Source organism: Heterocephalus glaber, unplaced genomic scaffold (genome assembly GCF_053883595.1).
Source record: "Heterocephalus glaber isolate CG9 unplaced genomic scaffold, H.glaber_assembly_v1.0 deba00001610, whole genome shotgun sequence".
In the NCBI taxonomy this organism is placed as follows: domain Eukaryota; kingdom Metazoa; phylum Chordata; class Mammalia; order Rodentia; family Bathyergidae; genus Heterocephalus; species Heterocephalus glaber.
Window position 1 is genome coordinate 1526912 of NW_028258381.1, and position 15574 is coordinate 1542485.

Here is a 15574-nt window from a genome sequence, read left to right on the forward strand (position 1 = left end):
CAAAAAGCAGGCATCCATCTGTGGTTGGAGCAAAGAGAGAGTGAGATGCTCTTCTTTGATGGTTGTAGCAAGTCTGCAGGATGGGCTACTTCTAATTTCATTGAATTGCCTTTGATTTTCAGCCAAAGTAATGATTACAGGGTCCTGCAGTTGAGAAAATACCTGCCATATAAAATTTGAGACTTGTTTGATCCATTTGTGCATTTCTGTCTGCTGATCAATCATGAATTTTAAAAACTGTCCCACATTTTTATATTATACTATAAGTGTTTCTGGTTCTTGTTTTAGGCTGTATAAGAATCAGCTAGCCTGGGCCTAATAGTGCACACCGGTAATCCCAGCACTTGGGAGGCTGAGACAGGAGGATTACCAGGAGTTTGAGGCCAGCCTGGGCTACATAGTGAGTTCAAGACTGACCTGAACTACATAGCAAGCCCTGGATTGAAAAACAAAATAACCTCAAAATAATCATATCAGGTGATGATTTCTTAAAAATACCCACCCTCCAGATACTCTGTTACAGTGTTGCAGTCCAGCAATTTGCATTCCTTGAAAGCACATCAGGTGTCACTTGATACAAAGATGGACATAACAGCACAGGCAGACCTGGGTTCAATACCAACTGTAGTCCCCTCTCTGTTCATTCTCCAGCTTCCTGTTTCTAACATAGCAGTATCACTGTAGATATGACTCAGTGATGCAGCACTTGCCTAGCATGTGTGGGCCATAGGTTCAACCCCTAGTTCTGCAAATTACATAACTATGTAAAGAAATAAGATAGAAGTGGCCGGGTGGCAGTTAGGCGGGCGGTGCCATGTGGCATCCGACTGCTCCGCAGTTCACAGTGGCTTAGCTCCCTGCTCGCGAGCGGCGCTACGTGGCGCTCCTGTGAGGCGTGTGGGCGGCGGGCAGGACAGGCGCGCCCTCCTCCTGGAGCCTGCGCTCTCGGAACAAGATCCAGCGGCCTCCGTGCAGCCTGTGCTCGCTTGGCCTCTCGCCAGAACTGGTTTTGTTCGTTTTAAGCCTGAATTCGCGTCAGTTCTTATTTCTCTCTGTGACAACGTCTGGAAAATAGCACTGTGGCTGTGTCAGCGTGTTATGATGCCGTCTCTAACTAACCCGGCTACTGGAATCCCCAGTACTAAAGTACAATACTCAAGGCTCTCCAGCACAGACAATGGCTACGTTGACCTTCAGTTTAAGAAAAGCCCGCCTAAGATCCCCTAACAGGCCATCGCACTTGCCACTGAGCTGTTTTGATTGGTGCCTTTCTTATTATCATAGGCCCCCTCCTGTTGTCCCGCTACATCAGCAAACGGGGGGGGGGGGGGCAGACTGGGCATTCCCGTCCTGATCATTGGCATTCTGGTGCTCCTGCCAGGATTTTACCACCTGCACGTTGCCTACTACGTGTCCAAGGGCTACCGGGGTTACTCCTAGGACGACATTCCGGACTTTGATGACTAGCACCTCAGCCCAACAAGAGTCACAGTGGAACTACACCCAGCTTTACAATATTGAGCAGAAACCATGGCTAAGGGCTGAGGAAATTTGCAGTTAGTAGATGCTTAACAATCAGGGGCCAGATTTTATGAGCCCATCCCAAAAATGTTCACTGAGCTTACAATTAGCTAATTAGGACACACTCTGTTTTCATTTCCTGGTCCTGGAAAAAGCTCAACAAGTTTTTCCACACGAGTAGGTACCATGGAAGAATAGCATTGTTAATTATCTTGAAAAGCAGAAAGTATTCTGAAGTGGAAAGTGATACTACTGCTACCCTCTTTAAAGTTGAGGGTTTCTCTGAAATAGTCCTCATTGTCAGTTTGTCTTATAGAAAATGGAAGTATGCAATGTGTCTAATTTCCTTACTAAGTAATTTATTTTTATAATATCTAAGTACCTTACCCCCCATACAAACCTCTGCCCCTTCAGGTTCTGTGGGAGACCTGGGTAAAATCAGATATCAGTGTGGGTCCTTCTGTAATATTTTTTACTAGCTTTGTTATTGACAACAACCAGGAATTTTCTTACACTGTAGAGTGAGTTTTCAAAATACAAACATTTTGTCTTGACAACCAATCTTTGGCCAGCTCTGATCTAGTTTCTCAACAGAGTTGCCAGCAAATTATTGGGGTCATTTTGTCCTTTGTAGATCAAGATGTTCTGTATGCCACGCCTTGAAGCACTGGAGTTTTGATGGTTTCCTAAAGAAAAATGTGGAGAAGTTGTTCAGGGTTTATAACCTTATTACTAACCTCTGAGACTCCAGTATCCTTCTGATAAAGATTGCAAGACTTGGCCTCGCTCCCTGGAGGACTAGATTGCCTTAGGTTGATTCTGTTTCCTTGCTTGCAAAGAGGGACACATACTTAAATTAAAAGGTCAAAATCTAAGCTAGACTTAAATCTAGACTTAAAATGAGTTCACTTTAAGCATATTTTAGAAAACATTGTAATGATTTTATATGTTTGATCCCACTACCCAGGACTGCCTTTGCGATTATAAGTTACACTCTACTTCCCAAATTCTTTTTTTTTTTTTGAGACAAAAATCTCACTCTGTAGTTTAGACTGGCCTTGAACTCACTATGTACCCCAGGCTGGCCTCAAATTTGCAGCAATTCTCCTGCCTCAGCCTCTTGAGTGCTGAGATTATAGGTATGTGGCTTGCTTTCCAGTCAAACTTACCTGAGGTTACAGGCTTGGGCAAGTAGACTCCTGGATGGACTGTTGAGATTTGGAGGGCTTTGAATAGGGCAGGGGTTTTTCTTGGCGGGGGTGCGGGGGTGCAGGGGGGGAATGAATTCACTTTTGGGTGTGCTAAATTGTAGATGTCTGCTCGGTATCCAAGGGGAAACGTGGAGGAGTTGTGCAGGGTCCTGCAGTTCAGGAGGCTGGAGCCTGGACATAGAAATGTGTATGTATTTAGACAGCCTCTTCAGAGCAGTGGTACCAGATAAGATGATTAGTGGAGTGAGGTACATGGAGAAGAGGACTCAGGAAACAAGGGACAGGAAGTGCCCTGAAGCACCTTCCAAGTTTGGTGCATTTGGTAATGGGAGGCGAACCTGGGAACTCCAGTTCTCTAAAGTTCTCGGGCTCTAACAATGAATAATATAAATATAGACAACTGAGCCTGGTGTAGTGGCACATGCCTGCAATCCTAGCACTTGGGAGGCAAAGCAGGAAGATCATGAATTGGAGGCCAGCCTGGGCAAATTAGCAAGTTCAAGGTCAGCCCGAGCTACATAGTGAGACCCTGTCTCAAAAAGAAAAAGCTGTGCTATTCTTGTAAGGCACAGCTCAGATGAAGTAGTTTCAGCCAAATCAAATTATTTGGTCTTTTCTTTAAAGAGAACGCTGCTGTTAAGGGAAAAACTTAAAAAATCAACAGGAGAGCATATAAAGTATAAAACACTTGGTGAAGGGGGTATTTGTTCCCCCAGCTCACTTTCCAGGGTTGGCCAGTAAAGTTCTTTATGTAACTTTCCAAAAATGTTGTAAGCATATAAACACATATACCCATTTTTTGTTTGTTTTGAGACAAGGTCTTTCTATGTACCCCAGGCATGCACCACCATGCCCAGCAATATACCCATTTTTTTAAAAAATGTGGGCCCCCATTATGATGTTTTATAAATTCTTTTTTTTTCCCATTCTATTTTTAATAGCTTTACATATTCAGGGAGAGCAGATGCCACATTTTTTAAATTTCAGTGTGGGAACTGTTGACCTCTGGAGGTCTGAGTCTTATCTCATCAGATTGGCAACAAAAGGATTAATTTCTCAGCCTCCATAGATTAGGACTTTGCAATGTGGCATGACACAGGAGACAGGCACAGAGTCTAAGTCACATCCGCTGTTGTCAAATTGGACCTCCATTCACAAAACTGGGGGTCACTGGAACTGGGAAATGGAGAGTACTCTGGAGAAAAATATATCTTTATTAAAACAACTTAAACATTAACCCAAAAAAAGTAGACCACAGAACTTTGAAAGCAGCACTCTCTTAATACAATTAGTTCCTCCACATGTCTTAACTGTTATCAGTTATAACTTTAGCTTTGGTTTTTATGTCCAGCTTTTGACTTAAAATTACACATTCACCTTGAACCCTACCTTTAAACTTTCCATGAAAAATTTTTGAGTACTTATTACAGACATAGCCTTTTATAAGTCATTAAAAATAAATCATCCATCTTGTCCATCCACCAAAAAAAAAAAAAGAAAAAAGATAGAAGTAATATATACCTAGCAGAATTTTGAAAACATGAAATAATATAAACACAAATACATCAATAATCAATGTTCAATGAAACCAAAATCAAGCTCTCTTCTCTGCAGATAAGTGCCTATAGAACATCCTAAGACCTGTGCTGTTAGACAATTTTATCACTGTGCAAAGTTCATTGAAAAAACTCAGGTAGTTTCATCAGTAGGCAGTATAATCTTATGGTACCACCATCAAATGTATGATTTACTATTGACCAAAACACCATAGTGCAGGTAACGCACTTAACAAGTGGCACACTTTCATGGGGACCTAAAGAACTGAATAGCTTTTGAATTTCTATTAAAATCTGCACATTATTATAAGGAACTTCACCAAGAATAAGAACCAGACTTTGCCACTACATTGCCAAAGGCCACAGTTGATTCCTGTGATTCCTCCAACTTCTAATGCTGTTCTCACGTGATTAGAGAGAGCCAGTAGAAGACGATGTGGAGAGCACCTCCCCAAGAACCAGCGACAGCTTTCTGAGCACCATTGTCCCTCTTTGCTTGGGTGAGTTGAAGTTGTCTACTTCTTTGAGCCTGTTTTCTGATCTGTAATAATATCTGTTCTGCCCATTTACCCAGTAGGAATACTATGAGTATGTCCATGCTTTGAAAATATCATTATTATTGTTGTTGTTGTTGTTATTATTATTATTATTATTATTTTGTACTAGGGATCGAACTCAGGACCCCATGCTTGCCAGGCAGGCACTGTGCTGCTGAGCTACATCTCTAGCCCAAATATCCAAATTTATTACTAATGAGGCTGCAGAATCTCCACCCACTAAAGATACTTCTACACCTGTTCAACTTTGAAAGAGTATTTAAGAGCTGAGCACTCTGGCGCTGCTTATAATTCAAACATCAACTAGAAGTGATGGCTGCTTCTAGGAGCCAACAATATTTTTCAGAGGGATTTTTAACTAAACTTATCAAGAAGTTTCGGGAAGGTCTGAGATACAGTTTAGTTCAATCCTCTCATATAGAAAATGGTACTGCAGAATCCAAGGGAGTGAATGTAATTTGCCCAAACTCACACAGTCTCAGGACCGCGAGGGCCTCTTGTCCACTGCTCTCCCTGCTGTCCCTCTTTGCATCCTGTTCAAAAACAACAGGAGGGAGTTCCCAGGGCAGCAACAGCCTCATCAACCCAGGGAAGGCTGGAGGCTTGCAGAGACTTTTAGTAATGCATTCTTGTCCCATGCACACAGAAGGGCTGATGGCATGACAGTCACTTGTTCCATGTGTGGTGTAACTTTGCATCAAGGACTGTCCCTGGGAGTGGAGTGGACAGAAATGAAGAGGAAGAAAAGTCTCAGGGGCTTAACGGACAATAAAGTTCTTGAACAAGAATGGGGGAAAGGAGTAGCCACACACTGCCCAATTCACCAAGATCTACTGGAGCATTACAATCTATGCCCTAAAGATTATTTTTATGTTATGATCAGGAGACAGGGAGGCAAAGAAGTTAAAACCTCACCCAAAGTTACATGGTTTGTCAGTGACCAGCTGCTGATTACTGTGGATCAGCCTTCTTAGAAATAATCTGGAATAATTTCATGATTGTCTATCAGCACAAAAGGGATATCTGTGTTTCTTTGGTCAAGGACAATAACATAGCTGTTAGAAATATTATTAAACCACTATTAAACCACTATTTTCTCTCAGTGAGAAAAATTTTTCTAGGAAATGGTAATAATTAAGGTCTCCTTTGGTCAAAAATTAACCAGAATTGGATTTTTCCACAGTCTCAATTCTACATTGTGAACTATCTATCCTGACCTAATAGAATAGTTTCTGTTAATCTGTTAAAACAGCTGAAAAAAAGTGGCTGTAAACCAGGGAAAGTCAAGCATAACTTCCTTCCCTGACTCCTTGGTTCTGATCCACTGGTTTAGTATTTTAAATTCTTAAAAAGGGGGCCTTGGGGCATGCAACACTGGTCACTCCATAGTACTGTAATAGTTGAGGTCACCACCAAAGCCTGCTTGGTAAGTATTTTTAGAGACCAGGGAATTAATACATTTAGCTGCGTGGCAGGGACATGGAAGAGTTGATGATAGTGATCATGCTGTGTGCTTGCTTTTTCTAATAGTTGTCACTCTAGAGCTCTGTGTTCTATATTACAATGATATTTCCACAAACAAGTTTCTAGTTTTTCTAATAATATTGAATAAATCTAAGTACACCCTTCTGCAACTTCTCATATTATTCTCTTGTTTCAAGAAATTCTTCTTCAAATTAGATAAAGGATAAAAAAACATTATTATAACCTTAAGGAGAGAGAGAGAGATTCTGATAGCCGAAAATACATTCCCAACAGGTTTCAGAATAAAATTTTAAAAGGAACTATAAAACTATCACCAACACAGCTGAAAGGCATGAGTGGCAATGTGTGTAGATCAGCTTAGATGAGATGGGACTAGCATCCAGCCCTTTTTAAATTTTGCCTATTTCAAGGCCCAAGCCACCTTTACTTCACCTTAAGTCTTCCCTCTCTCCAAATCCTTGTCCTTGTCTCCAGCTTCCCAGTGATTCCTCTTCCTTTTCTTCTTTTTCCTTTTTTCATTCTCTTCTGTGTTATTCTCCCTCCACATCAGGACAAATTAAATTTCTCTTTGATGCTCATATATTCAAAGGAAGAGACCCCAAGATCATTACTCAGGTGGGCTTATAATAATTTATTGATGGGGTTATAAAGTTTCTGTGAGGGTGATATTTTTGTCCCTACATCTTAAGATGGGAGTGTGTTCAAGTTTGCACCATAGGGGAGAAGTTCTTAAAGGCAAAAGAGGAAAAGAGAGCATGAGCCCTTTCTCCAAAGACGATGATCAAATAAGGAAAGGAAGTTTGTGTCTGCACAAAACAAAACAATTCCAAGATGCCTGTGAAAAGTCAGTGGGGAAGGAACTCAGAGTTGGGGAACATTTGTGAGGCAAAAAGTTCTGACAGTGTGGATATTAAATGACTGAGATGCTGAGGTAGGGCTGAAAACACTCCAGAAAAATCAGTGGGTCTCAATGGAGAGAATGACTCAGATGTGAGTCTCCCCTCTCTTCTTATCCTTGCTATCTACCAAAATCTTTTAACACTTACGAAGCTACCAGAACACCCCATACCTCCCCACACCCTCCTCTTTGGGATTATGATCGCTCCCTCATCTCATACCAACAAAAGACACTTGGAATGAGAAAAGAGAGAAAAACCCTGGAGGCACCATCTTGGATTTGAAAGAGGAAAGGCACTTCTATAACCCCCCAATTATCCTTCTTCCTCTTCCCAGGCAGGAACCAACCTCCACTCAAGCTGCAGCAGCAGCTAGCAGATTGACCCCATCCTGCCCCTGCCACAAAAATAGTAGAGCTTGGGTTTGGATGCCATGACTTCTGGCCCAGAGTTTCCTACGGGGCAAAATTTAAAATACATTTAAAGAACAAACTAACACACACCACTTTGTCCATTTATAGCAATTCCAAAACAGGTAAAACAAAATGACTGTTTAGGAATACATACACAGAGGTAAAACTATGAAGAAAAACACAAAAATAACAGTCACTGAAGCCAGATGGTGATTAACTCCTGGATGTCACCAAAAGACCCTCTGAGTCAGGCCTCCCTGGGGCTCTGAGGAGCCAAAGGGAGTCAGCACATCTGTCAAACAATAATTCCAAGAGTCAAGCAGTCTCCTGAATGCAATGGTTTATTGAGCATTTACCACATTCACAGCAAGATAAAGGGGAGCTCACCCATGGCACAAGCCAGAAACAACCAACATGCCATGAAGACAAGGGGAGGGGGCAAGTGGCAGTCCTGGAACCCACAGCAATACAGTCAGAGAGCCAAATGGGCCATTCGGGATGGGCAGAGTGACAGTCACAGAGCAAAGAGCAAAGAGCAGCACCCAGGACAAAGTTCACAAGTGTTGAGCCAGAAGACTGAGCTTGAAGAGCAGGTACAGGCGTTGTCTTCTATGCCATGGGGACTTTGATACAGAAGTGCTCATTTTATAGTGGTAAAAAATATGTTTTTCTTTAAGGTAAAAACTTTTTTTAGAAAACATGTTTTTCATAAATTTCTCAAAAGGGGTTCACAAGGTAAGTTTGGCACTCAGGCTCTATGGTTTCACACCATATGTTACCATACAAGTTATCATATAGGCCCACAGGTAGTGTGGTTATTGCATGAGTCACAAGCTAGGCTAGACTCAGAAAGTAAGTCTGAAACCAGACAGAAGCATAAGATGGCTTCTGTCCTGCTCACATCAGAGAAGAGGATTGTGATTGAGGAGGGGGTTGGAGACTGCTAGGATGCCATCAATCTCTTTCTTCAGCAGAATCAGTAGTCATTAAAATTAATCTTTAAATTATATATAAATCCTTTTTCATCCCACTCCATGAAAGCTCTAGCTCAAATTAAAAAAAAAAAAAAAATAAACTATATATATCAAGGCACCAAAATATTCTGTAAATTTGGGAGACTGTCTGATATTTGGAGATAGGAATAGGAGTCCATATAATGGTTATATAATGGTTTCATGAATGATCCTACCAAAGAAATTTTTTTCTAACAACCTTAAGGAAGCAGCCCTGTTTGAACTGAGATGTTCGGTGGAAACTGGGGACTCTGTGGTGTTGGACTAGGATTTGGCTCCTTACCTCATCACCAAAAGGCTGGGTTATCTCAGATCCCACTCATTAAACCTCTTTTTGTATTTCTGACCTCACTTGCATTTGGAAAGAATCCCAAGAGGCAATCTGCAGTTTGTTTGTTTGTGTGTTTGTTTTGGTAATCTGCAGTTTTTTACAGCAGAGTGTGGTGATAGTGCAAGAATACCTAACAGTACTTTGGGATTATTGAGAAGGTTGGATGAGATAAAGGTAAAGTGCCTGGACAACACTAAAGCTGTTGGAGCAATGTAGAGGGTAATTGGGTCTCCTCTCCTCACTCTTCACCCTTCTCCACTACAGCCAATGATGAAGAGAACAAGGCCTACTGGCACATTGGTCCTGCAGCAGAAGCCTGCGTAGTGCTCGCATGCGGATATGCTTGCTACCTTGGCTGCTGGGGCAGGGGCTTCCAGGGTTCTGAACTGGGGAACCGGCCAAACTGACAAACATCAGGCCCTGTGTGGGATTTGACTTGAGGAAGTGGCTTGTGCTTATAAGTCTCACAAAAAAGTACAAAACAAAACAGAAAAAGAAACAATATCAAAAGCTCAATTTATGAGAGGACAGTTAGCTGTTAAAATACATAATCCTGGGCCGGGGATTTAGCTCAGTGGTGCCGCCACCTGCCTCAAAAGTGCAAGGTCCCGTGTTCAATCCCCGGTACCTAAATAAAATGAAATACATAATCCTGGACCACAGAGTCCAGAAGTTGCACTGTCAGGTGTTTAGAAGCCATTCTTCCCTGTTCTCTGTCAGGTTGGATATACGGCTTCACTCTGAGAGAAGCTCAGTTCCTTTTTTGGCTAATATCAAGGTTCAGCCCTTTAAAACAGCCTCTTCAGTGGTGGGATATTAAAAATATCAGCAACTTCCTAAAAAGTCTCCTGATAGTTTTAGGAGGCACTAAGAGAAAAAGGCACAAGGATGACCAAATTCCCTGGGTAGAGAAACCTGTTTAGGTTCAGTCTTCACTAACAAAACTTAAAATGAATCTCATGATAAAATGAATGTGGAGAACATATGAGAAGAGGAAGGAGTCTGTGACCTCCTGTTGACCTTTCCCCATCTACAGAAATCCTAGATCTCTGATCTCCTCCAGTTCTGAAGTAGGATGGATAAGAAGTTACCACATTCTTAATAAATAATATAGTGGAGGGCTGGGAATTTAGCTCAGTGGTGCTGATGTCTGCCTTGCAAGCACAAGGTCTTGAGTTCAATCCCCAGTACAAAAAACAAAACAAAACAACAAAATAATAATGATGATGATGATGATGATGATGATGTAGTGGATATTTCAAAATCACCAAAAATAGATTTTTCATGTTCCCATCACAAAAAATGGTAAATTGGTGAGGTTGTGGATATATTAATTAGCTTGATTGAATCTTTCTATAATGTATACATAGATCAAAACATCACACTGTACTCCATAAATATACACAATTATTATCTGTTAATTAAAATTTTTTAATGTTTTAAATTTAAAAAGGAGGAGGGCATAGGACATGCCAAGGACACCACAGGATAAAGACACACAAGAACTTTCGGCACTAGAGAAATTCACCTTCCAGAGGGACCATGCCAGGCACTGACTGGATGACAGAAAGTCAGCAAGACAAAAGAAATGAGAAATTGACAAGTGATTCAAGCTCTCACTGGAGACGCTTTCAGGTCTCCCTCCTCCTTCAAAGATAAAGCAAGGGCCAGGGATTTAGCTCAGAGGAGCCGCTGCCTGCCTTGCAAGCAAAAGGTCCTGAGTTCAATCCCCAGTACCAAAACCAAACCAAACAAAAAAAGATAAAGCAGTATTGGTATGGTTAGGTATAGGGGGTCACATGTAGGAAGCTAGAAAGCTTCTGTTCTCCACTTCCTTTTGATATACAATGCTCTGACCATTTTAACTGCCCCAAGAGGTGGAGATTCAGCTGTAAATCTGGCTGGGGCTAGTCTAGTCTAGTTACTTTCTGTGGTTCTGTCTCCCTAAAATCTTTAACCAGAGCAAATTGCGTTGAAACAAATCCTAGGGTGAAAAGAAAAAGAGTCACAGGAAATACTGCTATAACCCTTTAAATGGTGATTCTGTTGTACTCTAACATTAGGCAAGCTAAAAGCCATCCTTTCATTAATTCTGTGCATCCAGATAAGAAAATGTTTGGAACCCTCCAGAGAGGTGTTTCTAAGTAGTGGTCACTTGAAATGTACGTCACTGTCCTGTGTGGTCATTCTGTTAGTGATTTGAAACCTAGAGAAAGTGAACTCTTGGCTCTGGCTTGCCCACGGGAGATTAGATCTAACATGTCACAGAACAGGCTAACTTCCAGGCACCAGACATTATAGGGGTCCCAGAGACCTGGTCCAGCCCAAGATACCAAAGGCTCCATCTTCTGCCAGCAATGGTGCTGCAAAATGCAACCCCTTGTGATCAAGAATGAGGTGGGTTTAAGAGACAACCTACAATGTGGGAAAAAATTTCCAGCAACTGTACCTTAGACAAAGGACTACTATCTAGAATATATAAAGAACTGAAAAAAATCAGACCCCCCAAATTCAAAGACCCAATTCAAAAATGGGCATCTGAAATGAACAGACATTTCTCAGATAAAGAAGTAAAAGCAGCAAATAAATATATGAAAAAATGTTCAACATCACTGATTATTCGAGAGATGCAGATGAAAACAACACTGAGATTCCACCTCACTCCAGAAAGAATGGCTGCTACTAAGAAATCATCTAATAACAAATGCTGGTGGGAGTGCAGACTGGTGCAATCACTGTGGAAATCAGTATGGAGATAACTCAAAGAACTAGGCTTAGAAGGCCCATTCGACCCAGCTATCCCCCTGCTGGGTATCTTCCCCAAAGAATTAAAAGAATCATACCACAGTGGTATATGTGCACCCATCTTTATAGCGGCACAGTTCGTAACAGCAAAAGCTTGGAAACAGCCCAAGTGCCCATTAACTGGAAACTGGATAAAGAAGATGTGGGATTTTTTTATAAAATGGAGTACTACTCAGCCATAAAAGAATGAGAAACTAGAGACATAGCTAAATGGATGCATATTGAAGCCATCATCTTAAGTGAAATAAATAGGACACACATGTGTAAGTACCAAATAGTTTCTCTAGTGTGAGAAACTGATAGTGTAATTAAGGATGCACACGGATGAAATAGCCTAAATAACATATTCCTCGGATTGTGTTTCTATCGTGTGTCATATGACTGTATTGAAATTTAAATTAGGGAGAAGCTTGGCTTATGTGGAGTATGCTAACTAACTGGAGATTTTTTTTTCCAGACTACTATTTCTTCAATGTTGGTTTTGGGGATCTTTCTGAAACAAATCACATTCTCTGGTGTCTTGTTGGTGCTTGAGATGCTTTTTTAAGTTATATGGAAAAATGTTTAAGTGCTTTTCAGTTTTGTTTTGGTTGAGTTCTACTGTATTTGAATATTATTGTAGTTTTTTCCCCTTGCATTATTCTTCTTTGAATGGTTTTAATTTTTTGTATGTGTGTGTGTTTGATAATAAAGTTATTTAAAAAAAGAATGAGTTGGATTTCTTGCTGGCACTGTAGAATCAGAACTCAAGAGACATGGGCCTTTGGAGGTGTTGGAATAAACCAGTGGGGAAGCTGATACCCTAGGTCTGGGTACCGGGGATGAATCTAGTGTTTTCCTTGGGGAGACCTCTGTTCCTTGAGATGTAACCTCCTGAGCGTGGATTGATGGCCCCTCTAGCTCAAAAAGGGCATAAAAATTGAAAAACCCAGAACTCGTGTGAGGATCACTTCCTTCACTTGCTCCCTACCAACAACTGTCATTAGGCCTAATCCTCAGATAGAAATGAATGGGTGTTAGCATCCCTTCCTTTCGAGGCAGGGGCCTCATGGCTTTAGAGTCCTGAGTCCACACTGTTACTATACAAATTTACTTTGTCTCTTTAAGACTTCATCCCTTAATCATTACCACATGTGTGGTGGGTATACTATCCTCCTCAGAAGTTACTGTGAGTACTGAAGATTATATAAAGCAATAGATGAAATACATACCACAATACCTGAGCCATATCGAGTAGTCTCCCAGGCTTCTTAAAATGGATTACAGGGTGCTTTCTAGAGTTTCTTTTGTTAATATTGACTTGTTTGTTGGTGTTATGTGTCCTTTGTAAAGGTTTGTTGCAAATACAATAGATATTTTGTAAAAGGAAGCTAAAACTTTTGTAAATTTGTCTTAGTGTTACAATATATGATATTTTAGAGTAAAATTTAATGTAGCTTTTGCCTACATTTTGTGAATTATGAGCATAATTCAGCACTTTTGTGGTCTGCTGTTTTCTGGTAGTATAGCCTGGAATTTTATGTGACAGCTTTGTGCCAGCTGGCTCAGGCCAGTCACCATCCCTGCCCTCAGCCTCAGCCCTGGGATCCTTCTCATATAGCTCTGAGGACAGATGATGGATGGCGTAGGATGATGTAGGGGTCAAAAAAGCCTCCAAAGGACTCTATTTTCCACCTGAACCTCTCACAGGAGGAGCTGTTCCTTCTGAACAATGCTGAGCACAGAAGGGACCTCTCATTCTCATTCACATAACCTCACATCAGCCGAGGTCCAACTGCTCTCCTTGGAGTCTGCACTGCAAACTGTTAAGGAAGTGGCAAGCTCCTGGAAACAGGGATTGTGCCTCCCCTAGAGAACCAACCCAGCATTATCCACAACACTTGCTTGATGTGTTCTGGTTGAAACTGTCCTTGTGCTGCTTTACAATACCAGTTTGTAAACCATAAGATTCCTATGTTTAATCTTTCATTCTTTCAACACCATTGACTGAGCTCCCACTATGGATAAAGTGCTAGGTTAAGAATTCCAGACACACACCAACTAACAGAAGTAGTTCCTGCCATCAAGAACACTCAGCCTACTGTGGGGCAAGTCAAAATGAAATACATGTTTAACAAAAACACAATATGCAGCTGGGGTGTGGCCCAGTGCTGGAGCATTTGCCTAGCATGCATAAGGCCCTGGGTTTGATTCCCCAGCACCACAAAACAAACAAACAAAATAAGAACAGTACAATATTATAGGAATTAAACAGAACCCTACAGAATGAGCATATATGTCAGTAGAAACTTACCTGACCTTCACCATTCTTGCTCCACACCATGCTAAGTTAGGGCCTAAACCAGGTCATCTAATCCTTTCTCCATGATTCCACAGGTTGCTGATACAAAAGATTAACCTTGCTTAAGCTCCAAAATAAACCCAATCATTTCATTGTTTAAACGTACATGGGCAGAGTGTGACAAAACAGGCACGATAGAAACACTCATTCTGTCTCTGGGAAATGAAAGGAACAAAAGAGTGGTGCTTTATGGAGCTCACCTGACTGTAAACACCCTGCAGACTCAGCTGCTGGAAGATCCAGAACCCAAAGGTCAAGCTGGCCTAAGCCCAGCTCCATCTCTGCCATGCTGATTCTTATGCCTTCCATACTGGCCAACAGGTATGTCCTAAATTAAATAAAACTGGTTCACCAAGTAGGCTTTTAGCGTGGGTTTTATGACTTTTGGAACTGAGCTGCATCCCTAAGGGCTCAAAATTTCTCCAGCAGAAGGGGGGCTGAGAAGTAAACAGTAATGATAGGTTGACAACCCTAGGCTAGTTGGGAGTACAGTCCTTTGATTAAAAGCAGCCCCCAATCTTTTAGAAAATGTAGAAGAATGCATTTCTCCCAATACATTAATCTAAGTCAGGGTCTGGGTACCAGTTCCAATATCTCAGCTCTACCTCTGTCTTGAGCAAGTTTCTTAACCTCGATGAGTCTCAGTTTTCTCATTTGAACAAGATGTACTTAATTCACTTGGATACTTATGAGGTTGAAATGAGATCACAAATGCAGAATTTAGGACCCTCACCCTATCTCCAGATTAGGGCAACATTCACATGTGAGAAAAGAAGTCAGACTTGCTGCTGTCAAAGTAGAATTCTGGACCAGCAGCTTTTGGGAGCCTGTTAGAAATGCAGAATGTCAACCACAGGGGTAGGACCTATGAATCAGCCTTTGTGTTGAACAACATCCCCGGGCCACTCACATGCATAAGAGAACAAAGTCTGAGAAACTAAAGTTAGAATGAAAATTCAACTAGCCTATGCTGGGAGTTCAGCGTGAGGCCCTTAGGGTCCACATCTACTTGTGCTGGTTATATGTGTATCTTCTCCATCCTATAGGGAGTTTTTCTATAACAGAGGCTTTGTTTTGTGACTCTGCCGCCTGCTACCCTGCCTGACATGGAACAGGTGTCCAGTCAAGGTCTGAGAGCTGAGTCAGCCCATGTTGAAAGGCAGCATTTAAAGATCATAATTTTAGTTCTGAAATGCAAAGATTAGAAGCCTACAAATAACCAGCTGGGCAGGGAGATGATAGACAGTACCATGTATGTGTTTTGTGATGAGCATGTCAAATGTTGCTGGAAGGGTATGCAAACAGCAACTGCCTGTGAGATCCAGAACTGGGTGGCTGGGAGGCAGAATTGTGAAGAAGACTTTTGAGACTGGCTAACTTGTTTGATTTTTGAACCATGTGAACATACTCCATATTTAATTTTTAAAACTCTAGCAACAGGGCAA

General features: G+C 41.4%; 1 pseudogene; it reads left to right on the forward strand.

The window, feature by feature from the left end:
* The first annotated feature begins 1098 nt into the window (after positions 1 to 1098).
* On the forward strand, positions 1099 to 1467 carry LOC147822577 (transmembrane protein 230 pseudogene; annotated as a pseudogene).
* The last annotated feature ends 14107 nt before the right edge of the window (positions 1468 to 15574 follow it).